General features: G+C 42.2%; 3 long non-coding RNA genes across 3 annotated transcripts; all 3 read right to left on the bottom strand.

Moving 5' to 3' along the window:
* Positions 1-215: 215 nt before the first annotated feature.
* Positions 216-5177, bottom strand: LOC119401909 (uncharacterized). The gene is made up of 5 exons (XR_007417279.1): positions 5065-5177; positions 3370-3524; positions 2168-2221; positions 1248-1283; positions 216-373 (listed from the first exon to the last, which is right to left on the bottom strand). It is a non-coding gene; the product is annotated as an uncharacterized LOC119401909 (long non-coding RNA).
* Positions 5178-7338: 2161 nt separating this feature from the next.
* On the bottom strand, positions 7339-9712 carry LOC125759658 (uncharacterized). Its single transcript, XR_007417278.1, has 3 exons — positions 9499-9712; positions 8201-8247; positions 7339-7390 (listed from the first exon to the last, which is right to left on the bottom strand). It is a non-coding gene; the product is annotated as an uncharacterized LOC125759658 (long non-coding RNA).
* Positions 9713-14480: 4768 nt separating this feature from the next.
* Positions 14481-19646, bottom strand: LOC125759657 (uncharacterized). The gene is made up of 3 exons (XR_007417277.1): positions 19547-19646; positions 15763-15917; positions 14481-14534 (listed from the first exon to the last, which is right to left on the bottom strand). It is a non-coding gene; the product is annotated as an uncharacterized LOC125759657 (long non-coding RNA).
* Positions 19647-27009: the final 7363 nt, after the last annotated feature.

The raw sequence follows: 27009 nt of genomic DNA, 5'->3' as shown, positions 1-27009 counted from the left end.
TATTAAAAAAAAACCGCTTGTTGGTGCAAGTAATCCTGGCCTCCTCAATACCGCGTGCTTCGGAATGACATGGGGGTTCTTGCATCTATAACTCAAGGATTTTACAATTTCTTCTTAATGAAATCACCACCTATGGGGGTAAAAATTTCAGAGAGTGGTGCATTTGCTTTTAATCATTGCTCAAAGAAACAACAAACAAAAAACGAGAGAACTAAGCTTTGTGATGTTTTATTACGTAAATGCTGTAGTCGGTAACTGAGATTTGCTTGATTTAGTGCAGGTTCGGCTGTACTGCATACATTTATTGATTTTGGTAGCAGCCTCGTTAGTATTCCTGATACGGAAGGACTGAAGTGATACCATAGAAGACACACTGAAATAAATGGAAAATATATGAATTCGCTCAGTGAACCAATATAAAATACCAATACATCAAGTATGCCTTAATACAACATCGTCAATGGATCAATCCGGGAACCGCGAGGCATCTATGCCTGCTCCTCTGTGATCGTATGGCATTGTGGGCAGCATTGTTGGCAATGCATCAACCTTATTTTTATCACCCAAGAATGTCGTTTATGAGAAGTACAAAAACGTAAAGATTTAGACAAAAACGTTTTCATAATCTGGCAACAAAAGTAAAGTTCTTCATTGAAATAACATTCTGTTTTACTTGATGGAAGGAAGGCAAACATGATAGAGGGGTAAGGCAGGGACTTTAACCAGTTTAGCTGCATTGTGGTGCATTAGATACAATGCAACATATTTTGTCAGGCTGCCACGCACATAGAGAAGAAATATATTGTCTCCAAAGTAGAATATGCTCAACTTCCTAAGTACCTCTAGCTCTGGGGTAAATGCCTGGCCCTATGCCTTGTCCTTCTCAGCAGCGGAAAAATTTAAAAATTCTGTGCACATTGCTCGAGGATGTTAACTTAATTGACAATCAAAACGGCTTACATCTCGACCATTACGTTCTCACTTGCACAAACCACGATATCTTTTTTTTTTCTTTCCCTGCTCTCCTGCTCTTAGGGCCTTTCTGTTCTCAATCCCGTTTCCCTACACACAGTAGCATGTAGGCGCCTTTATATTTTATTCAATAAAGAACATTCTCTCTCTTCTTTCTCGAGTCACCCAGTTTAATTCTGGCACCTCAGAGCGAATACTTAGATACAATTGCTTTAATCGAGCCTTCTTTCTCGAATTTGGCAAGTTATAAATAAAGACAAGAGGAATTTACTCACGCTCGACAGGTTAATCAGGTCAATAAAAGTCTGCCACTGCAGAAAAAATAAACAGAAATTTGAGGTGAATAAGATGTACCACTTTTTTCCCCCAGATTTCTGGCTCAGAAATTGCAACTTTGTCTTGCATCATCTCGATGACTAAACGCACAGAAGGAGATTGAATTAGACGGGTCATGATGAGCGCGCGAAGTAACAGGCACTTGCAAAAATATTTTCACTCATTTCGGTCTTATAGAAATAGTAGACCTACAGTCGGATTGCTATTAACGAAACATAAAACATAGCTGACACTTTTGTGACTTCCAAAGTATTGTGCGAAATATATTTATTATGGATAAATATAGATTTTCTAAAAGCTGTTTTCTCACATTTCTTGTTACGCTTACGATAGCACATTATGAAGAAATGCTTATATAAATTTACTGCGAACCACTATGCGGCTTGTATAACATCTTCATAAATGAAAGAATTCGTCTGACTCAAGCTTTTGCTTGTGAGTGAAAATTGAAATCCGCAGTATAAAAAGTTCAGACTATATGTAAACTACTACTTGCAAGTAGACGCAACATCATGAAACCAACAGACACTGAACGAAAGGAAGGGATAGGGGACACAATTTGTAGTATTTAACTACTTTGCTTGGCTTCATTGTCTGTTGGTTTCATTAGGCTGCGTCTAGCAAAGAAAAACAGTTCCTTGATCAATTCCCCAACTTGCAAGAAACGATTACGCAAAACACGGTTATAGTGAAAAAGAAAAACGGTATAATCTGTTGAGCAAATTGACGAATTTGTTTCTAGATTCTGAGGTAGAATTACAGAAGGCACTTACTATTTCTTAGACCAATAAAAACTACTTGTACCTAATAACAAAGGTCTAAAAGTCAGTAACCTTAAACAATAGGTAGTGATACTCACAGTGATGACGTCTCCTTTCATACACATGTTCTCAATTTTATTCCGCTCAGCGCACTGTAAAGCAAAGGGAGGTTGCCAGTGAGCGCAATACTTCATGAGGTCTCTGTATTTATAAGAAGCGCGTATTACTTTCCTGCTGTTCTATCGGCCATACTCAAACTGACTAAGTGTCATGCATCATGAGTGTCATATTTAGTGCAGAACGAAAGGCGAATGAATCGAGGAGCGAACTCGTTTCTTTGCTAGACACCACCTAATGACGCCAAAAGACAATGATGCTTAATTGTCAGCTAGCTTCATTACATTTAATTCGGGCACTGCACCACTCTTTTCGCTGTTACGACAATCAACGACAGCTCATTAAGCTCAAATAGATGATGTTTGTAGGAGTGTTCTACCCTCAATCAGTGTTCGTTTTCCTGTGACACGGGTATTAACCCTGCCTATCGACTTTTGCTATTCTATTGTTTGTTCAAAAGCACACACGATTTCATATGACCCTTTATCTAAAGGCTATTTATGAGCAACTCGAGTTTCAACCAGATTGCTACTCTCTCGTAATTACTTACATATCGCAGCCTTCAGTTTAAGCACAGGTGTACTTATATTTTAACATCTCTTCCTAGTTATAGCGAACGTGCTTTCTGTGGCCTTAAAAAACCCTTGCCATAATATTGAAAGCAATGACTTCAAAATAAAAAGAGACACAAATACGCGGAACGTTGGTTCCTGTACATTTCAGTGCTGTAATTTTTAGGCTATGCTCTGACGAATTACTGAACCAAGTCACCCAACCAGTCTTTAACATTAGCAATATCTTATATTCAGAGAACCATGATGTACTGGTTATTGCCCGTAAAATTCTAATATACGACACTACACCGGCAGCAATAAACAATTAGCATTAAAAGAAAAGACTCGATTAATAGCGGTAGTGGAGAGAAATATTGCATCACAAAAGTCATTGATCGCTGCTTTGGTACATCAACCAAGGAATCCTAATCAACTGCAAGGCTTGTTTCCAGAGAAGCCCACAAATTTTGTTTGATGCTTTTTCTGTGATTATCGGGTGATTGACAATTTGTTATATTTAATTTCGAGGCATCCAGGCATGGTGAAAAAGTGACCAACACTTCACAACATTGTACGAACAACAGATACCAAGGAACACGCGTCTCGATAGAGCAGTTGGGCTCTCTTACCCTGCTTAGGCCGCCAACGTCGGGAACACTCAGTTCAACTGGGGTGTCGCACGTAACGGTGATCATAGCCAAATACTCCTCGCACGTGTACTTGAAGCGGTCCTTCGGAAGGGTAACTCCATATGAACAGAATCGTACGATAGACTCTGAAACAACTGGAACGAAAAAAAAAGAAATGCTGAAAGTACTAAAGAATTGTGGGGACAAACCTAACCCCTGATTTAGGTGGCTGGTAGCGGCACTCGCGCGTTGTATGTTGTGTGCTTTGGTGCATTCCTTGGGTTAGGTTTGTGTTTCGCCTCTGAGATCCGAGGCGGATCTCAGAGGCCACGTAGAAAGAAGCGCGTGGTTCAGGTCTGCTCCGTCAGGTGTCGCAACGATCGCAGCTGTTCACAATGTTTGACGGATCTCAATTGATTAACTTTTATTAATTATGATGACAGCTAATTGGCCCTTATATAAAGTTATGCTCCGATATAATATGTATCTAATATAACTCTTAACCTGAGCCAGAACCATCAATTTCTATGGGGTGATTCTTTTAGAAGTGACCTAATTCATTGGGCTGTAGTTTTGTTACAAATTATTTAATCTTAATGCGGTTTGCGGCAAGATATCCAGGAAAGACGAAAATTTAACGGCCAGCCCCGTTCTTTGATGTGAAAAGCCTAAAAAAAAAGAATAAGAAATAACGAAAACCACGACATTCTGTGAAATTCAAAACAAGAGGGGCTGCATACTGTTAAAGTTAGACCCGTTTGACGTTGCGGGTGGTCATTTAAACACCTGCTGTAGGATAAGTGATTTATAACCCTTCCAAAGCGCTCCTAGCCACGTTTGGTATGCCGTATGACAATCAAAGTTTTTAACAACATTTTATGGGCGCGAGCCATCCCTCCTTGTATAGCATTTTGCGATTTTCGTTATTTCTTATTCATTTTCTTCGGCATCGCACATCGAAAAAATGGGATGGGCTATTAAAATTTCATCCTTTCTGAATGTTTTCCCACGAACCGCATAAAAATCGGATACTTTGTAACAAAACAACAGCCCAATGAAACAGGCCAGTTATAAATTAATCACCCTGTATGTATTAAAATACTTTTTATGAGTGAAGTCGAGGTTTTTATGGAAGCCCGCCTGGTCGGGAAGTAACATCACAAAAGGTAAAAGAGGAACACGGATCATAAATTAAAGGAAAAAACGTTTCGGCTCCCCTGACGGGAGCCATTACTGGTATTGACTTCACCGTCTGCACTAAGCGAACCACCTACGAATATATCGCAGTGATTCAGATCTCACTATGAGGGACTAACAGAGCGAGGCTGTCACTTGAAGACATAGCTTTCTGGCTCGCAATATCACACGCATTTATTGGCCGTCTGCTTGTTTCCGAAAATGCGACCCAGATGATTTAGTTCTACAAAGCTGCAGCTGCTATAACAATTTGGTCGCCCCTTAGTAGCGTTACTATGACTCCTCTGTATGTGGGGTTGCATTCCCGAAGGCATACTTGTTCCATATTGGAATGGCTGAGACGCCTACGTGCGCGGCCCTTCGCGGAATCGAACCCACTACCTTTCAGCTCAGTGGAGTCTACGCCCCAGCCATCGCCCTATAGTTGCTCGTCCAGCCCAACAGAACGAAAAGGACAGAATGATAAGAACGCTCAAGAGCAAGCTCTCCTCAACGTACTTAAGCTTTCGTTGCGTTCCTCTTCAGGCAGTGTGGCCGCCACGGAAGCGTTGAGCGCCGCAGTGAGGGCTTGGGTTTTGTATTCGATGTCGTAGTTGCTGCACTGCAACAATCACGGAATGAACATATTATCACTCGAAGTGAACTTTTCCGAAAGCCTCATTGGCTTTACTAAAAGGTAGTGACAAAGCCTCGAATAACTGATGTACAGCGAACTTTAGACCTTTACTATTTTTACTCCGAAAAAAGAACGTGAAAAATTGGCGAAGCTTGCACTAATCCGCGCAAGGCTTGAAACAGCGAAACTGGACGATTTTGAAGACTATAATCTGGCTGCTTCTAGGTTGTTTCTAGGCCTTAGCTAGGTGATGAAGGTTGTTTCTAGGTTGATTCTAGGTCGTTGCTAGGCTTTAGCTAGGTGATGCTAGGTTGTTTCATAGTCATATTCGTCAAATTCTGTTACCCTGCTATGCCAATTTTGGTCTACACTAAGTAAAGGAGGCGATCACGAGAGCACTTAGATGTAGGCGGCTAGATAGATAGATAGACAGATAAATAGACACGTAGATCGAAACACTCAAAGTGCCTTGGGTTCGCTAAGAAAGGCTTCGCATTTAATATCGAATTCGTAACGTTTATTGGACCTGAGGTGAATAGTAAGGCTTGTCCAATTTGTGGTACACATACCCGCTAGGCTAGTTATTGAGTGCTTCATTATTTAGTTGGCCGGAGGTAAGTAGTGAGGCTTGCCCAATTCCTGTGGCACATACCCGCTAAGAGCTGCGTTACGCTCCGCAGGAATCAACCTCGACCTTAAACAGCTCGCTGTTAAAAAAATATCCGTCTCTTTATGGAAGAAGGTTGCACTTATCCGAGTTAAGTGACATCTCGCTACAAGCTTTTTTAGCAAACAGCTGTTCAATTCAACACACGGTATACGCCTTTTTTAAACGTGGCAAGATTTGTTTGACATGATACCAAACCCAAGCCGGAAGTATCCACACGCCGACAAGGCTAAGTGCCAGTTATCGAAATGATACGTTTGGATTTACTCAAAAGTTCAAACCTCCCACTAAGAAAGTAACTAAGGTGTTCCTCCCCTCACCGTTCGAAATTAGCTGCACTCTCTCTTCAAAGCCTATTTAACGAACGCAGTCAAGTCAATTGAGACATCTCGCTAACTACCGCTTCAAGCTCTCGTGCGCCATCGCAACAGTTTCTAAAGAAATGGTGTGCGTATCTTAAGCGCAGCTGACAGTAATTGTTATTGCGATACCACATTTCTCTCCGGCATGTATGTTGGTCTAATAAATAATAAAAGCGATTACAATAATAAGATATGTCTAGAGCACTCACGTTGACTAATTCTCGCACTTTGTCCGTGTCGTCTTCCTGCACAAAGAACAAAAAAAGAGTTAAAAAAAATGAACAGAAAGACGAGTGCGCTTATGTTTTCTTCAACAAAAGAAGTGGCGGCAACGTTTCTTAGCAACCAGGGCAAATCATAGATCAGGATAATATGCGTAAATTAAAAAAATCAAACTTTCTTACGTGGGGCCGAACTCACAAAACTTCTGTTTCTTAAGTGCTTTTTGCATTGGTCAGCAGGCTTCGCTAATGATATGTCTCACGTGGTGATTGGCTGAAATATTCTTTTACCAAATGTTTTAGCGTAAGAAGTTTTTTGTGAATACGGGCCCTCGTCACGAAACACTTACCTAAGCAAACGAAGACCATGTTCTTGTGGTGAACTTTTGAAGTTCAAGAACATAGTTACTTTAATAGATTCCAGAAAACTAGACAGAAAGACGAGGAAGCGAGCACACGAGAAAAGTGTGCTACTATATTTTATGAAGACAGCTTGGGTTCTTATGTTTTCTTCGGACTCCTTTTCTCTTTGACACCTCACCACCTCGCCTACCTGACGAGTCTTACACGAATAAGCATCGTCTATGAAACAGAGATTGTAAAGTTGTGAAGGAGAGGTTGAAGAACATGAGGACAATCTCTACTGTAAGCCAAATTATAGTCCCAGTGACTATCTTCGCGATCTATGCCGTCTACTATCCCTCGCCTGTCAACTCACCATTCGTATCAGTACGTAACGTTTACCAAACTCTTCGCAGGAACGATTCGCATGAAGAGCTGCTAAAATATATGAGCAAGCATGTTTGATGATGTACATGTCGTTAGTCTATCGTTTTATTTGGCCGTCTTTCACGTTTTCCTTGCTACTTTTTGAAATAACTTACCGCCGTGAAAGAGAGATAAGACTTACGTTGAATGGCGTGCAGATGTCAAGAGGCTGCTGATCGTAGCAGTCCGTCTGGGTAAAAAGAAAAAAAAAACTGCTTTTTCAAGTGTCTCTTTTAGGAGCGTTTGCCAAAACTTTACAGACGCAAAACAAAGTCTACGAAATATCCGCATGGCTGGCGTTTCCTTTCACAGGAGTGAAATGTATCTCGCGAGACACATCCAGTGAAAAGCGCTCTGTGGCATGCACCAGGTGACATGAATCCTGTGGACACATAGCCAGTGGCGTGTTCCACAGAAAAAAAAAGAAAAAAAATTAAAGGGACGCTTGTTTTCTCGTCGGGGAAGGAAGCAGTGCGATTTTTCTAAGTGCGTAAATAATGTTACCGTTATAATAATTTTTTAGCATTCTTTCTTCCATAGGACCTACGACAGGCGACAGGGAAGTTATTGCGAATGTCAACATAATGCAGATATTGAATAACTCCTCATTCATAGGTCAACCTGCTGCATAACCAGCGTATGGTGCAACGGCATCGCTTGTGTTAAGCAACCTCTTTTTGTGCTTCTTCGTTAATTCACAGCTGATGCTGCATTGTGTTACATATTTACCGGGTTCAATTTCAATTGTCCCCTGTGTGATGTTCTTCTCACCATCGGTGAGGGGAAAGAAGAGATGCATGATAAGGGGCAGGTTCGTCGCAGGTTCGATATTACACAACATACACAGCATGTGCAGCGTAGGCACACTACATGCAGGCGTCCACACAAAACGTTGCGGCGCTAAACATCTTTCGAGTATCATCATATCTATGCCAGATGTTGGCTTGTATGTAATAATTGCGATATTGATAACTCAGCTGACTCATGGGAAACGGCTTACCATGCCAGCTGTAATGAAGTCCGGCAAGGTGATCGTAATGCAGGGCGCTGCAACAAAAGACCAGGAGAGGTGAAACTGCGTCGTAAAGCTTACATCTGACGCGTATTCAATGTTATCGTTTGAGAAATAAAGAAACGCGCATATCTAGTTCAGAAAGCAGTTATGTGGAACGCCGGAAGCGGTCACCAAAACGAGAGCGGTGCAGCGACACGATTTCTGTGCTCAGAGAGAAGCTTTAGCGAAACTATTTATTCTTCACTGTGGAAATAGTTTATGTTCACTTAGCAGGTAATGCGCAGGAGGATAGTTAAGACGCCTGTCCTTTATTTACACGTTCGCGCTGATTTCTAGCCGTGCACATTACAACTCTTCTTTTCTCGCTTACGCCATTTATATTACTCTTATTTCACATTTTTTTTTGCGTTTCAAACGCAGCATCTTAACTGGGAATATTCAGTGCGGGACAATATTTCTAAACCACCACAAGTAATGCGGATGGTATTGGTGCGATCCTCACCAGTGCCTGATCATGTTTTCATTCACTTTCATTCCAGCGCTAACCGAAGATAGAACGTTATAAATAAATAAAAGATAAATAAAAGATACGTCCTTAATGGTCTCCACTAATTCTGAAACCACCTTTGAAAACGTCGCATCTTATGAGAGTCGTGCTGCAGCTGCAATGAAAAGACGCATTCTTCATCTGCTTGCCTCGAACGCAGTGTTTTGTTGCCTTCGCTAGAGGGGCGAATGACGGCGTTAGCGCAGTCACAGTAAATTATACTATGGGTTTTCCTTAGCTGTAGGAGACAGACAGTGTGTGTACAACCCCCCCCCCCCCATATATATATATATATATATATATATATATATATATATGAGAGGGAGCGTAGTGGGTTACCTAATGACATTGCAATTTCTATTAGCTACACTTTCAAGCTACAAAGCAGCGCACCTACAAAATGCCACGGTCTGTCGCAAGGTTCAATAAATTGTAATCACGCTAATTTACCCCGTTCAAGAAGAAAAAAATGGACCTGGGCAGGTCACCTCATGCGAAGGGCAGGTAACCGATGGTCATTTAGAGCTTCGCAATGGATACCTAGAGATGGAAAGCGCGGTCGAGGACGGCAAAGGGTTAGGTGGAGCGAAGAAATTAACAAATTTGGAGGCACGAAATGAAGTGAGCTCGCGCTGGACACGTTGGGTTGCAGATCACCGGGAGAGGTCTTCGTCCTCCAGTGGACATAAAATAAGCTGATAACGATGATGGTGAGGATGACTGCAACGGTACTTACCGTAGCTTCCATGACCCACACCAAGAAGTGAGGTAATGACTATAGCAATATAGTTCTTCATGACGAACGTTACGGGGGTAGAAGGGTGCGGACTCGAAATTTCGAGTGGTATACAATGTTCCTTATATGCGTCGCTGAATACCGAAATGCCGCATGTGTGTAGTTTTCATACAAGGAAATACGCATAAGCCAAATTGCCTGCGTTGAGGCAAGGGTGCCTGTTGATAGAATAGCATGTGGAACGGTTGGGAGACCGATGCGGCGGGATTCCGACGAATTAGGAATGCTTAGTCCATGCGACAGGAAGCCGTTTCACGAGGAAGCAAAACAGCTTGCCCTCCTGCCGGATGTGCTGCAGCTGAAGTTACAAAAAATAAAGCTCACACAAATACACGTGTTGTTCGTTAGGCGGCACTGCCGCCACGTGTCTGTTACGTCCGGCTTTTGCAACTGGCGATGTTACTAACCCTCAGCCTTACAAATCAAAAGAAGGCACAGCCTACATATTGCGATGCTGGCTCATAAAGGAACACGTGCAGATGCAAGTCAGATGATGTTACAAAAATGATGCGGCAAGCGAAGCACCATAAACGTTAAAATAGGGACATCAACTCGAACAGAATAAAAAGGGTACGTCTCGGTTGCCCTGACGGAAGCTATTCTTCACAATGTATTGACTATCTTACGGATGGGTTTCGATGCCGCCATATTGGGCTGCCAACCTTGCCGTTTTGTGTCTAACAACTAAACGAACAGTGCCATGGTAGACACAAATGCATAAAAACGGTTATGTTGGTGCATTCGACATTTCATGACCTTATTAATTTGAGTCGCAATCTACAAAAATAACAGAACGTTCGTTTAACAACCCGGGGTGGAGGCGCCCGTGTGTCTCGCTTAAAATAGTCTATAGGTGCGTGTACGTACGTGCACAATGTAAGCAACGTAGGCAGAACCGCAGGCTTCCCTGAATCAATAGTAATAATATCTGGGGTTTAACGTCCCAAATCTTCCCTGAATCAAAGATATATTTATTGAATAAACCGTAATACTATATACTCGAGCATGAAGGCTGAAGCATTTGGCCCAGAATTTATTTTATTTTTTGCTTGCAGTGACAATAGGTCTTTTCCGTACCTAAATATGCGGTGACCAGTAAACATTGCGGACGAAGGCATCTCTGATGTTCGACTCCGTACGGACTAGGTGGTCTGTTGTCGATCGTTCTTCCTTGTAACCGCTGTGACATGGATCCAATAACTTGTATTCAAGGCAGTGAACATGTCGCTTGTTGATCTTTTTAATGACCTTACAAAGACAGCTAGATGGGACTCTTGGTTTCTAGCTGCTGACCGAGGAGGAGTAGTTTCTACCCTTGAGGATGGGAGTTATAGTAGCCTCCTTTCAAGAACGTAACCGGCTGTTCATGTAAACCCAAGCAATGAAAGCAATATCATGCTTGTTTCAAGATGTGTATGCTTTATCACTGAATACACAATGCGATCAGGTCTTGAGGCAGTGTCATCCTAAATGTTGAGAGCTGCGTGGAGTTAAACTACACGAAATGGACAGGTATACCTTTCCTATGGCAAATTTACGCTGAAGTGTCGTCCGTTCCAGAACTTACTTGCGTCTTCTAGATCCGTTATAGTAATTGGCAGAGCTATACAATTGCTCAAATTGGACTCCTAGGGTATATTATTGAGTATTTACCAATTGTAAAAGCGAGACTGGCGAGCGCTTGTTTTGGTAAAACCGTTGCAGGCTTTTTGTATCTTCGAAGGGTTCCATTTCTGATAAGCAAGTATATGCCTGCTTTCCCGCTTGACTGGTCTGAGCGTTCTTTATTTTCGCGGCTTAATGCGTTAAAGGTAAACTAGGTCTTTGGAAGCTGCATGGGGGCACTCGTGGGACCCTGCATGTTCTGTTTTGGATACCACAGGCGTTTTTTGCACTTCAAGTTGCATCAGAGAGCACGTCGTTTATCGGAATTTGAGCGAAGCATCGGGAATAGCGGCTGTCAGGTATGCTACAGCGTCGTCTGTACTAGAAATCATTGCATAAGTCTTGTTTCAGATGTGCGTGTTGCCGGTATCTTTCCGAATCAGCTGATGTTATTATCTAGCGGGAAGACTATGTAAGACTTTCAGCCTGTAAGTAAATGAATGAATATAGTTGTAGGCACGTTGGCTTTAAAGCACCCTCAGCTTAGTGACTAGGCTTGGCTAAGCTATGCGCAATGATCGCGGGTTTGGTCCACACCCCGGCGACTGTACTACGATGGGTGTGGAATTTAAAACCACAAGTGTACCAGGTTTTACGTTCACGTTAAGAGAACCTCAAGTGGCCTAATTATTTCAGAGCCCCTAACTACGGTTTTCTCATACTAAGATATTGGTTCGGGTCAGAAAACTGTCAGAATTAGCGATTTTGTGCTAGTACGTGTGCATCTTAGTCTTAAAAATGTTGTACTGGTGCAGTCGACAGGGTGAAAACTTCCCAAAAGTGTTCTCGTGTGAGATATTTGAGAGCGCAATATTTCGAATTATGTTTCTCGGATGAAGGCGAGTTGATAGCAGCAGACTGAGCGTTCATACAACGAAAGTAAATTGCTTTTAGTTACGTCTTTACCTCTTTTAAAGGGAAAATGCATAAAATTTGTAGTGAAAAAAGTATTCACTTTTTCAACGCTTTACATCCTCGCGTAGTTGCAGTCACTTTTACAAACTGGCACTTGCAGAAAAAAAACCCAGTTGATACATAAGACAAGTTATATTTGCCATAGAAAACAAGACCTATAATATCAGGCTATATTTAAGACACCGTATTCGACCTCCAAAAGTTCGGCGAATTTACCTTCAACAGCGACCACTTATTTCCAGGAAAGCTGCACTGAATTTCTTTGTGTGGACAGCAGTAGACAGCAAGTGTCCCTTTGACAGTGCTTCGATTTTTGTTGAACGTGTGCGAGTAGTGATCTTGCATGGATTACGTGACTTCTCCTTTTGTGCTCCACAGAACTACGTCACAACTGTGATTCGCAATGTGAAAACGAGTCGCGCAACTGATGATATTTGGTTCAAGGCAACGTGCACCAACTCGCCAACAAAATGTTCAACTGATGATAACCAAGGCTAGGAAAAACAACGATAGTTCTTTTTGCATTTTAATCTTTGTGCAGTTTAGATAAAGTGGCAGCTGCGCAAGACTCATTGCTTTGCGCGTCCTTCTAGGGTTTTCGTCGCACCTTCTTCAATACTCCGGATACGGAAGGCTTGGTATGATGCTGAAGTAGAGGCACTGAAACGATATCAAAAATGCATTACAGTGCTTGAAGTATTGAAAGAAAAAAAAAACATATGTCGTATGGGTTAATGTGGGAACAACTAGGTTCCCATTCAGTGTTGCTTGTGGTCATACAAAATTGTGCGTAGCGATATAAGTGATTTGTGGTTTTTATGAAAAATGCTATAGTCAGTTTATGTAGTAAGTAGTTCTAAAGCAAGTTCTTTTGGATGGAAGGGGTGGTAGTGGTGGTGCTGCCTATGGCGGGGTTAAGTTCTTAGGAAATCTTTATCGCGAAGACAGCTTTGACATCCATACCTGCGCGAACGTAATGTATTATGAATTTCTAATATTAGCCGTCCATTATTAGGCTACTAGTGATGTGTGGAAGCTCTTTATTATAGTAGTGTTCGATGACTTTACTAAACAAAACATCGCTCCTGATCGAGCTATTACAAAAATAACATGACAATTACCACGCATAAACACATGTACTCTGCTTTTCCTCAGTTACGACATCTGTGCCTTACTGTCTTTATCAACTGTACCATATGCATCTTTCTCAAAACTACAGCAAAATGTAAATGCAGTTATATTTTACTTAAGCAGATGCCTTCATTCTTTTCTGGTCCCAGTAATACAAAATGAACAAGAAGAGAACAGTTCTACATTTCGACTACACCACGGTTGGCAGTGCAAAACTTATTTCATATTTCTATTACATCAAAATGCAGGTGGCGTGAGCTAAATAATGTGATTATTTAAGTTGGATATCCTTGATACACCGACGATCTAAATAGCTCCTTTAGAATAAGATTTTTTTTCTAGTTTACCTCATTTCCTTAAGGCATGCCAGAAATTACACTGAAACGCCAGACAATCGCGAGTTGCTGCTAGTGGTAATTTCTGGGATTGAAGAACTAATACTGAATCAGGCGGCTTGAAAACTAAAATTCTGTCGTCATTTTTGGCCCTGTGCGAATAAGAAAAAGAGTGACTCACCCTCACCAAGCCAAGCAGATCCAAAAACGTTTGCCACTGCAGGAACAAAAATTATATGAGGCATGAACCAAATAAAAAAAAATGTCTCGCTGAAATTTCGCGCCCACGCAAACACACACGCACAATAGTCAACACACGTAGGGAGGGACACTTGAAAATATATATTATGACTAATAACAATATTATTACTAAATTCGGTGTTATAATTACAGCAGGCGTACTTACACAACTTCAACTGCAATACCTTAAATCTGGGCTGCACTTTAGTGAAGTAAAACATAAAATTTTGTGGAACTTAAAATAATAAGAATCCTAAGCATAGGTGGTTAAAGAAATGTTTCAAAAATTTATGAGAGCGAAATGCGAATGTTCTTGAGTTTTATTTTCCCCCATTTTTTAGAGTGAACATAACACAATCGGAAGAAGTGCTCACATAAATTTAATTCCGACAAGTGTAGTGCTTGTAATTTATCCAATAAATGACACAACCTTACAGTAGTTTTCGCGAGTGCGCAGAAATGTAATCTGAGAGTATAAAAAGCCCGCATCAGAAACTTAGGAAACCACAGTTGCCGAAACTGGCGTGTTCCGTAGCAGGTTTGGCTTAGATATTGCTTCCGCGACCAATAAATTTTTTAAAATTTCCAATAAAAATCAAGAAACAAAAACTCAAGGTAATAAGTCGTCCTACTTACGGTGATGCTGTCTCCTTCCTTGCAGAGGTTTGCGATCTTGTTTCGCTCAGCGCACTTTGAAATAAAAGATAACGCCAATTGTCAAGATGCGCTACACATCGCGAGTTTGCTGTTTTTGTAAAGAACATGTAACTGCGTTCTTTTACACGTCATTTTTAAGCATACAAAGAGTCCTTCATATATGCCATGTGAGCGTATAGTGAACATTCTGACACTTCACTGTGCTCTCATTACATACAAATTGCAATGATAGTTACTTATAATTTTGAATAAAATAACTCTCAGTGTGTTCCGAAGTGTCCTTCACTCAGTCAGTGTTTGTGCGGTTGGAACTGTGGTTCACTCAAGCCTAACGGTGCTGCCATCAGCTAGGTTCCTGGTTCCATTTTCTGGGCTGTTAGAACATTGACATCCTTAGTGCGCAGTTTCATCCTAATGAGCTTTCATGCAAGACACACATATGGCCGAACCGAGTTGACGCTACAATGATTACTGAATGCGCATCTATTGCTTCTTCCATTTTAAGGGCAAATATACTTGTGTTTTTGTACTTGCAGCTGCTCACATTCAACATGTTTTCCTGGACATGTTAGTGCCTTGTCGACAGTAAATGCTGGGCTAACCATGCAATACGAAATACACATACACATAGGGTTTTCATAAGGTAGAAGGTGAGGAGGAGATGGAAGCTTGGAGTGATGAAAAGTCCTTGAAGAGGGCACGTCGCTGGAGCCAATCTGTCGATAAGCAGACTTGACAAAGACAAGTCAGCTTGTCTAAACGTTAGCTCCAGCGACAATCCTTGTTAAAGGATTTTTCGTCTACACAGGGTTTACGTGGTTCTTATTAATGTTGTACGGTTATCACGCTATTTGTCTGCAAACCTGCTAAACGAAATAGCTTAACCTTCGACATTGGGAACCCTCTAAATCTATTGCGGTGCGAAGTACTGGTCATTGCCCGTTTAGTCCTAACATACTATGTTACGCTTGCTGAAATAAGTTAAAAAAAATCTAAGTCAATTGATCTCGGAGAGGGACCACTAATTGAGTACATTAGGGTATCGATCAGTACTGCAATAACAAGACTGAGATAAATTCTTAAGCTCGCGCGCAGCTTTCGTTTTTTTGTGAAACTCGACCGAATGCCCATTGTAGCTTCGTTTTGTGACACTCGGAGTATCCTCCTGAAGGTTAAGTTAACGAAACTTGCGAAAAACTTCGGGACGAGAGAAAGATGAGACGCGAGTCTTGCTAGAACCGTAAACAGTGGTTTCTCTTACCGTCCCCAGGCCGTTGACGTCAGGAACACTCAAAGTAACTGGGGCGTCACAGGTAACTGGCGCCATAGCCAAGTACTCCTCGCATGTGTAGTTGAAAATGTTGCTTGGTAGAGCATATCCATTGGAACACCACCGCACAATAAACTCTGTAACAGCTAAAGGAACAAAAGAAGTCATAGTTTCGTCGCAAGGGCGAAGCAATGAATACGATAGCGACAAATTCGCATGTTAAACGAAGTAAGGCTAGCTCATTTAGCCTCCGAACTAGCGTAACTCGACAAAACGCTGGCGTAAGCAAACGCGGCCGCTGCAGCGAGTGAAGCGACCTTCGTGCTGTCTATCGCTTCAACGCAAAGTAAACTAAGCGCTGAGAACACAGCGTGTACAAATTAAAGTATGAGCCGTGTGCTAATCCCTGTCAGGACAGGGCGCGCACGACCACGCGCGGCTGCTTAAAGTACGCAGTCGCTGCCTGAGCCACGCAGTCCTCACTTTGGGACCCTTCACAGTCCTTTCGCGCGACGGAAAGCGGCCGGCGCCTTCCCTCTCTGCTTGAGCCGTGACCTTCAGCTTCCGTCGCACGCTTTCACTCGCACATAGACCACACGACATGCTGTGCAATATTATCGCCCTTGGACTTCATAGGTAACATCACGACGATGGCAAAATAGCCTGGAGTGTCTATGTAATTGTTATCACAATAAAAGTTTAGGCAATCACTTTAATGCAAGGTGTTGCAATCTTGCCGGCGGACTCGCTGAATCGCTGGCTCCTGGCGGTATTAAAACTACCGCCAGCAACTTCTGGCTCTGATGCAATGACATTAATCTAACAAACTAGTAATCGCTAGATAAAACCAACCAGCCCGAGCAACCAGTCGACGGTGCCATGCACCAGTATATGGTATGACAATGTAGTAGGATCACTACAGTGCAACGAAGCTCCTCGGATACATTTCACTTTCAGATGCGACAATAAGCTAGCATACACTCTAAACATGGTAACCGATAAATGTGATTTATAAAACAAGGGTTACATTAGCTTTATATGCATAAATTCTAAACTTGGTAACACTTACTATCGGTGCACAAAATCACATCAATCGGTTACCGCGTTTAGGGTGTATCCTAGGAAGAGATGACATTGTTAGCTGGGGCTTGTGATTAGAATATGCGCGAGCAAGTGAAAGGCTGAAAAAGGTAGCGACTACAACCAACGTGAGCTTGCCCTTTTGCTGGTATATTTTCATGTGTGCCTACAAGCGGCCACTTCAGTCAAGAAATCTCAGTCGTCTCCAACTTGGGCTCACAAGAATCACTGCACTTCTTTGGACGCGCGCTTTCATTTCTTTCTACTAGTATTTATTTCAGTTGTGGTAACCGCTGCCTCAAACCATTTATCAAACATTTCACGGCCAAGATTTCGGTAGAGGTGCATGTCGTGCCATCTCTGGGCGGCACAGGTACGCCTGCTGTAACTGAAAGAGATTAGGCAAGAAAGTATATTTGACGAAACTAGTTATCACAATGAAGCGGACGGCTCGCGACTCTATGTCTACAAAATCAATCAAAAATATAAACTACAAATAGAGACAACGCAGCTGGCGGAGCGCTCACGTGCTCATGCAGACAAAAAACGCCAGGACTGCTCGGAAAGCGCAGCACAGTCACAGCGAAAGCTCGAAGAGTGGCATTTCTAGAGCCCGTTATAAGCTCTTTTGTGGCTAGTGATACAAGTACACTAGCAACGTACCCACTACGCCACAAATCATAATATTTGTGAAGTTGGGAAGCACCCACCTCGACATTATTCGTCATTCTGCGGAGAAGCGAGGTACCATCTGTAAGGCATTACGTGCACTTTTTTGATGCGACGGCTGATGACGATGAAGAATTACGGCTGATCCCTTTGTAATGGGTTGGAAGCTTTAAAGGACCCACTCGTTACGTAATTCGCATTGTGTGACGCCCGGTCGTTATTTCATTCTCCCACCACGCTTTATAACATACGCTAACGTGATAAAGAGAGAGAATGAAAGAGGGAATTAAATTTATTGAGACCCTGAGGAAATGGACCATGGGAGCTTTAAAGGCTTCCTTGGCAACCAATACAAGTGCACTTGCGAGGAACCCACTGCGCTATAAATCATTGTAATTTTTGAGAAGTTAGGAAGCAGGCACTGCGCCATTTTTCGTCATTCTACGGAGAGCTGCGGTACCTGCTAAACGCATGTAAGGCATTATGCGCACTTTGTTGATGCTGTGCCTGATGACGATGAAGAATTATGGCGGAGCCCTTTGTAATGGGTTGGAAGCATTCAACAACCTACTCGTTGCGCAATTCGCAGTGTGTGACGCCTGGTTACAGAATTCGCGTTGTGTGACACTTGGTTGTTATTTTGCTCTTCCACCACGCTTCATTACATGTGTTAATGTGGTTCCTTCCCGACACGAAGTCTGTATAGGGTCATTTAGCAAAGCAGTTTCAAGCACCGGCATGGCTCTGAGGTTGAATACTGGGCTCACACGCAGAGGGCCCAGGTTCGAACCTCGTTCCATCCTGGAAATGTTTTCTTTTTTCGTTTTTTTTTCTTATTTCGAGCGATACTGGTTACGGACACCAGCGGCGGCGGCGGCGGCGGCGGACAACTACGGCTCCAAAAACGGCCCTTGTTGTGATCTCATAACAGCTTTCGCTGTAAAAATATAGTCAGAAAGTGAGCGTGCGGAGTCAGGCGGAGCATGCTCACGCAGACAAAAAAAAGTATACACAAAGACGCCGAGACAGCGCAGTGCGTTCACGCAGCAGAAAAAAAAACCCCTAAAACAGTAGAAGGGCGTCAGCTGCAGCAACGCCAATACAGATACACTGTAAACCACTTTGCACCATTGAGGGTGTTTCAAGCAAGCAAAACACCCTTTTGCCTAACAAAATTAGCAAAAATTAGGGTGTAAGGGTGTTTTCCTTCCCCAAAATAACCTTTAAGGGGTAATGCTCTAACTAAACACCCTTTAGGAGGTAAAGGTGTTATGGGTTATCGAAACACCCATAGCCCGTACCACAACGTGCCAGATGATAACTCGGACCCGCTAATTAAAATGTCGTTGGATCTTAGGCGAGTTTAGATTAAAAGCCACGTCTCTTTTAGGGATATCTACAAGCGTACCATAAATGTACGCCTATTCTCTTAATGTTTAATGTTCATTTATACGGAACAGGAATATCTCCACCGGCACTGAACGGCGGCTTAAGATACCATGGCAATATATACCAAGTAGTCAGTGTAAGGCTGTGTAGCGCAAGCGCTCCGTCCATGTGGCATTTAACAATACGCTCTGTTGTGTGTGCGGCTTGGCGCGTGCGTGCACCTTCTGTGCTGATGTCATCTGTAATTGCGTGTCTCCTGACTGGTAGATTTTTTTTCACATTTTTCAGTGATAAGGGTGTTTACGCTATTGAAAACACCCCATGGTATGGGTGTTTTGATATGTGAAAACACCCTTTTACTAGGGTGTATGGGTGTTAGTTATAGACACGGCAAAACCCCCTTAAGGGTGTAAAGTGGTTTACTGTGTACGAAAGCGGAACCGTGCAAAAAGCGGAGAATGCGTCGAAAGACCATGAGTCCGAGGAAGAAAGCCACCGTCCGCAGTCACTCACGCCGGAGAAACGAGCGGAGAAGTGTCTAGAGAAGAAAAACAAATATAGTTTCACTGGCAATCTATCCCTATATGAATGCTGCGGTCCCACAATATATTTTTCTTATGGACATTTGGGAACGCACAGAAACTTTGGTTGCGGTCTTCTTCTGGGAGTGTTGCCGCCACAGAAGCGTTGAGAGCCAGTGCCAGGGCGAGGACTTTGTATTCAGGGTCGTAGCTGGTGCACTGCAAGCAACCGTGGAATAAATCGATTATCGCTCACAAGGCTTTGGCAGGATTAATAAGAGATGGCGAAAACGTTCCAAATTCTTTATATACCGCAGACTTTACTATATAATCATTTGTCTATATATTTACTCTAAGACATACCGCCAATCTCAACAGAGATTTAAGTGGAAGGGCACACACAAAACATGGAAGAAGAAAGCCTGTATGTTGGTAGGAAGGGATTAAATTGGTAACAAAGGAAAGTAATAGCAAGAAAACAGCCTACAAGATATGGCGAGTGCTCACTAAGGAAATAAGTTCTGTGCACTATGTGAGCTGTATACGAAGCGAAAGCACGTGCTAAAGGCATGTAACATGACAAAAGTGAATGAAACACTAAGAATTTAACATGTATGAGATCACGAGAAAACAACAAAGCGGTCTCTGTGGAACACGTCATTGTTTTCAGGTTGTGACAGGAAGTAATCTGATTATTAAAACTAGTTATAGATGTAGGCTCACTATTCTAATAACAACTTGCCCGTGCAAAGAATGAATGTCCGGCGTATAAAATGGAGCGCGTTTTTAAAAAGAAAGTTGCCTATCTCCACCACAGAAGGCGATGCAATGCTCGCCAGTTACATATTATTGTGGCGCACATTTTCATGAATTATCTGATTTACGCTATTGTACACACCGCTTTTTCAAGGTGCGCCATATCGCTACGTACAATTACGCATGTGCGCCAGAAGCGTCCTCTCATTGCCAATAACAAATGCCAGTTATTTGCCAACATGGTCCAAAGTGTCCAAGCCTCAGGAGCAGAATGTCAATTGAAAGCTTGATGCCGGTGTGACTGAGACTAAACGTGACTCGTTACTTTCACGCCACTCGAAATCGGCAGCATTGCACGTATGCTAAAGCAGTTTAACTGTAATACATCTGCGAACGAGGGACCTTACAAAATCCCACTTCAAGCTTCCTCTTGCTGATACACATTACAGTCCTTTCGAGCCAACTGGGATGACTCTTCAGGTATAGACGACACAGTCACTTTCAAAACGGCGCCTCATTTTGTCGTGGGCCCGTACGCGTCTAGACGAAGCAGAGACTGTTTTCCAGCACTGTGCTTACTAAAACTTGCTTTGTCCGATTCTGATAGGAGGTCCACCCACATTTCTTACCTTTGGGCCTCCTTCTGAAAATGCTGCATCTTTATATACGCGTTTTGCGATTCCGGTAATAAGTTTTTGAACTTACGTTGATCAATCCGCGTACTTTCTCCGTGTTGTTTTCCTGAAAGAACAACAAAAGGCGCGGACGTCTGTACAGTTACACTGTTGCTTCGCTGACAGTTGGGTGGAGGGGGCCAACGTACCTGAAGAAGTACAATAATATGATATATGGCAGTCCACAAAAGAAAAGGTTACCTCCTCAAACAACAGTTATCTACACAAGCGGAAACGTTGTCGATGCGCTCAAAATATTTATTCATGAAATGAAGCACTTTAAAATGTTCAAGGTGAGAAAGAGAAACAGGCACACAAATGCGGTATGAAGTCTTATGAAGATAGCATGTGTTATTTCGTTCCTGTCCCATTCAAGCGCATTTTCGCTATGACACCTTACGACATCGCCTACTTGGTGATCTTTCTTCAGTACAAAGAAGCATCAAGATAAGTTCAGTCCGGGTTATATAAGTTATATTCCGGGTTATATATAAGTGTACACGAGCAACTACTCGAAAATGTGTTGTGCACTCAATTTGATCGCACATTCGTGGATGGTTTTCATTAATTTAGGTTGCAGTTTTTGTTATTTCGGTGCTGTTCATCGAGGGCGAAACAATTCCCTTTTTTTTGGCAAGAAAGGAGAGAAAAGCTGGCTTACATTGTATGGAGTGCAAATGTCAAGAGGCTGTTCGTCGTAGCAGTGAGTCTAGTGAAAAAAAAATAAAATAAGCAGCCTTATTCAAATTACAGTTTCAATAACTTTTAACAAAATATTCGGATGCAGAACAAAGTTAGCTAGGAGGCGGAGTGGCTGGCTTTGCAACGGGGAAAAGGATACTTGATAATGTACCGATTACTTTTACTGCATACTCTAAAATATTCGCTCAATGTTCCTGGTCTATCTATTTTTTAACCTCCTGTAAATAACATTCCAACTGGAACCTGTGATGTACCTGAATAATCAATCAATCAATCAATCAATCAATCAATCAATCAATCAATCAATCAATCAATCAATCAATCAATCAATCAATCAATCAATCAATCAATCAATCAATCAATCATCAATGATTATTTAACGTGCCCAGGAAAAACCGTAAGGTCTTTGCCCTGGCGCACGCAAAAAAAACAATAAAAATAAACAATACAATACCGACAGTTTTCAGAAATAAAAAGAGCAAAAACACGTAGACAAAGAGAAATGAACACAAAAGGGGAGGAGTAAAATAAGACAACACGAGAAATATTGACGGGGCACAAAAAATTAGATTGCATATATACAACTATGTGGAAAGACTGAGAAGGGAAGACTTTGTACATTGTGCCACACTATGTCAAAACAGTGCAAAGCTCGGATAAAAACAATGATTGTGGGCTATGAAAAACGTCAAGATCAAGAAAATTAACATTATAGAGACTTTGTATTCTGTGAACGGTAGAGTGTTGGAAGAAGCAGGCGGGTACATGAAACGGTCTGTTCTCTCTGGCTAACTTACGCGGAATTCGAAAATTTACACAATTGAGAAGTACAGGGCAGGATATGATACCGTGGACTAGCTTGTAAAGAAATAAGAGATCAGAGCGATTTCGTCGGCAGTGAAGTGATGGCAGTGATAATAATTCAGCAGTAATAATAATAATAATAATAATCAATCAATCAATCAATCATTTATTTAACGTGCCCAGGAACAACCGTAAGGTCTTTGTGCAGGCGCACGCAAAAAAAAACAATAAAAATAAACTATACAATACAGACAGTCTTCAGAAATAAAAAGAGCAAATACACGTAGACAAAGAGAAATGAACACAAAAGGGGAGGAGTAAAATAAGACAACACGAGAAATATTGAAGGGGAATGAAAAATTAGATTGCATATATACAACTATGCGGAAAGACGGAGAAGGGAAGACTTTGTACATTGTGCCATACTATGTCAAAACAGTGCAAAGCTCGGATAAAAACAATGATTGTGGACTATGAAAAATGTCAAGATCGAGAAAATTAACATTATAGAGACTTTGTATTCTGTGAACGGTAGAGTGTTGGAAGAAGCAGGCGGGTACATGAAACGGTCTGTTCTCTCTGGTTAACTTACGCGGAATTCGAAAATTAACACAATTGAGAAGTACAGGGCAGGATATGATACCGTGGACTAGCTTGTAAAGAAACAAGAGATCAGAACGATTTCGTCGGCAGTGAAGTGATGGCAATGATAATAATTCAGCAGTATTTGAACGAGATTTTTTAGCAAAGCGATGGTTATATATGCTAAGGAATTTTTTCTGGACTCGTTCAATGGTGTTACCGCTGGATTGAGCAATGCCATTCCATATCACGGACGCATACTCCAGTTGAGGAAGACATAGCGCGGTGTACAATTTTCGGAAGGGCATAGGAGAACGGAATTCTCTAGACAATCTGCAAACACAGCCTAGGGTGCGAAGACCCCGCAAAGCAACACGCTTAGCGTGAGCAGAAAAGTTTAACGTGCTATCAACAACAACACCAAGATCACTGATCTCATAAACCTTGCACAAGGACACAGAATTGACAGAGTATTGAAATGACACGCTAGATGTTTTGCGAGTGATAGACATGAATTTTGTCTTCGAGGCATTCAGAGAAAGGTTATTAGCGTTGCACCATTCGGAAAAAGAGCGCAAATCTGACTGCAGCAAGCGACAGTCGTTAACTGAATGAATTTCCTTAAAAATCTTGATGTCATCGGCATACAAGAGGAAAGAAGAATTATGAATGGCAAAAGAAACATCATTAACGTAAATTAAAAATAGGAGTGGGCCTAATACTGACCCTTGAGGGACCCCACTAGTCACTTTATACAAAGAAGACGTTTGGCCATTTACCGCTACATAACAATATCTATTGAGCAGATAGCTCTGCAGGAGATTCACAACCGACAAGTCAACATCAAATTGCGCAAGTTTAACCATAAGCAGTGTGTGGCTGACTACGTCAAAAGCCTTGCTCAGGTCACAGTAGAGTACGTCAACCTGTCCTCTCTGAGAAATAGGTGTGGAGATCTGCGTCATGAAACTAGCAAGATTTGTGGTAGTTGAGCGGCCAGCGAGAAAACCATGTTGATTAGGAATCAATGAGCTTTTAACACTAAAAGACAATATTTTGTGAAGAGCCAGCTCGAAGATCTTTGATGTGGCACATAGTAGAGAAATCGGGCGATAATTAGAAACATCTGTTTTAGAGCCCGACTTAAATACTGGGAAAACACGGGCAGTTTTCCACATGCTAGGAAATGTGGAAGTGTCCAGGCAGTTATTAAATATCGTAGTCAGTACTGGGACAAATATACTACTATAAGCTTTTAGTATGGCGGAGGGGATGCCATCTGGGCCACATGATAAGGATGGTTTTAAGCACTTAATGCATTCGCAGATAAGATTTTCATCCAGCGACAAAGCACTGGGTGAGCGAACTGCCTTAGGCTGTCTGATATCAGTGCTAGAGTCTGAGGCCTTATAAACGGATGAGAAATGTGCGGCAAAACAGTCAGCGACGGCATGCACTTCTACCCCATTTGAGTCTAGTAGTCTGAAAGACTCTCCGCTTTTGCTGGACCGTTTACGTACATACTTCCAAAACTCAGCTGGCCTGTCAGAAGCGCTTTTTTCTAAGAATTCAATATACGAACTATGATCCCGTTTATATAGGCGTTTAGCGAGAGTTCGAAAAAAGCTGAACTCTTCCTTCCACTCGCTCGATGGAGAACATTTAGATTTCCTGTGTGCGCGATCTTTATGCTTCAGTGCACTGATAAGTTCAGATGAGAACCAGTGGGGATATTTACGTTGTTTATGTGTGTATTGGGGAATAAAATTACGCATGCTGCTCAGTACAAGCTCCGCAAACTGATCAACCTGGTCATCAACATTCGGTTTGTCAGTAACCTGTGACCAGTCAACGGTGGACAAGTGATGATAGAGGCCCGTGTAATCACCTCGCCTGAACGCAAATCTTGGAGATTTGTTTACGTAACTGCTGTAGCTCGTTGTTTCGGCTGATGCAGATAATCTTACGTTAAGTGGTGGGTGGAATTTGTCCGGACGTACAAGAGAGACGTTGGAGCGGGAAACTTCAAGGGGTTGATCGTTTGACACACACAGGTCTAAGACGTTGCCACTGGAATTGACGACTGAATTATGTTGCACTAGGGAATTAAACGCCAGAAAGTCCAAGAGCAGGCTGCACTTTTTCTCTGTGAAATGATTGTAATGAGAAAAGGTAAGCGTGCTCCAGTCAATTCCAGGTGCATTGAAATCCCCAAGAACAATAATTCTGTGCCCACTATGAGAAGATATCACAAGTTCAATAGAAGACATGACATCGTGAAACGAGGCAGGGGAAATGCTGGGCGGTAAATAGAAGCATCCAATCAACAATTTTTCACGGCGCTCAAGGTTGATTTCTAGCCAGATCGATTCTTCGATAGTTTCTAGGTCTTTCCGTCTAACGGATTTCAGTGAATTGTCAATGGCAATCAGCACGCCACCGCCTTTCTGTTTGGTTTCACTGAAATCTCGGTCACGGCGGAAGGTGGTGTAGGTCGGGGGAAAAAGTCCGATGAGGGAATTTCAGTGCCGAGCCAGGTTTCAGAGATAGCAATAATAGGAAAAGCAGACGAAAGAACATTAGAGAAAAACTCGAGTGTCTTGGTACGCAGACCCCGAGCATTTTGGTAGAATATGTCTACGTCACACGGCACTTTGGATTCCAGTCACTATCTCAGAGGGATGAAGCATGTCATCGCGCAGCTCCCCACGAAATGGCTTGAAGAGGCATCCGAGGGGCCACATCGAAGGGTCATTCAGGCGTTGTAGTGTTTCCTCGTCAACTTCAATATAGAATGAAGAATATGACTGGAACTTTGTTTGAAGTCGCCGGCAGGAGATGGGAGACAGATCCAATAATAATAATAATAATAATAATAATAATAGTAATAATAATAATAATAATAATAATAATAATAATAATAATAATAATAATAATAATAATAATAATAATAATAATAATAAATGCTTTTGGCGATACTACGAAGCCAGCCGACGTACATCAAAAGGCTTACCCAGTTAGCCGTTAGGAAGTCTGGCAATGTTATGGTGGTGCAAGGTGCTGTAAAGAAGGGGAATATATGCGACGACGAATCAGGTTAACACATTGCAAGCACAGTAAAAATATTGTATGAAAAAGTCACTTGGAAACGCACTCACCAGTTTCACAAATCAAGATAGGGTCATTTTTAAGGCTCACGAGACAAGAGGCTTTCGAGATTTAGCGAGATATAACGATACGCCGTGAGACCTGCTGAGACAGTGCTAGACTTCACGAATGGTAAAAAAGAAAACTATGAAGTCGGTCAAAAGTCACGTGGTACTCGAGTGAATGCACGTGTGAAATCACGGCTAAATTACTGGCAATCACGGCTAAATTACCTCATGGTCACAATGACAGCACTTACCAGATCCTACTTCAGCCCCAGCCAGAAGTGAGGCAATAGCTATAACAATGTAAGTAACCATCTTGAATGCTACTCGAATGAATGCCTCTACTCAAAGGTTCGGATTCAAAGCCGTTCCTTTTATGAATCTCCGAAACGCAAAAGTTATGTGCACCTGTACACTTCCTGAGCAGGAAAGACACATGGGCCGCATACTGCACGCGTCATAACCAATGCACGTGTTGACAGGAAAGCTGGGAATGGTCGCGAGACCTATGCAGAGGTATTCAAAGAAGAACGAATGTCTAAACCATGCGGGAGGATGCTATTTCACGATAAAAATGCATCACTTTGTCATTCTTCCGGATGTGCTGCAGCTGAAGAGGCAAAAAATAAAGCGGCTAAAAATGCACGTGCCTGTTTGAAAGGGGAACGCACTGCTGTGAGGTTCCTGCTAAATTCGCACTTCCCAATCGCAATCGCAGTAATCCGTGACTTTCATAAATAAAAACAGTGCAAGGGTACATTTTGGCATGTTATTTTCTGATAAACACGCATGTATGGTCACTTTAGGTAATGCCCTCCAGTATGGAATGGTACAGGGCTGCTCTCAGGTTTTCCTACGTGACGACACAAGAGACATGAGCTCGCGGACATAACTCGGTGAATTAAACCA

Source organism: Rhipicephalus sanguineus, chromosome 8, assembly GCF_013339695.2.
Source record: "Rhipicephalus sanguineus isolate Rsan-2018 chromosome 8, BIME_Rsan_1.4, whole genome shotgun sequence".
In the NCBI taxonomy this organism is placed as follows: domain Eukaryota; kingdom Metazoa; phylum Arthropoda; class Arachnida; order Ixodida; family Ixodidae; genus Rhipicephalus; species Rhipicephalus sanguineus.
Note: the sequence above shows the minus strand (reverse complement) of the source record. Positions and strands in the feature narration are given on the sequence as shown.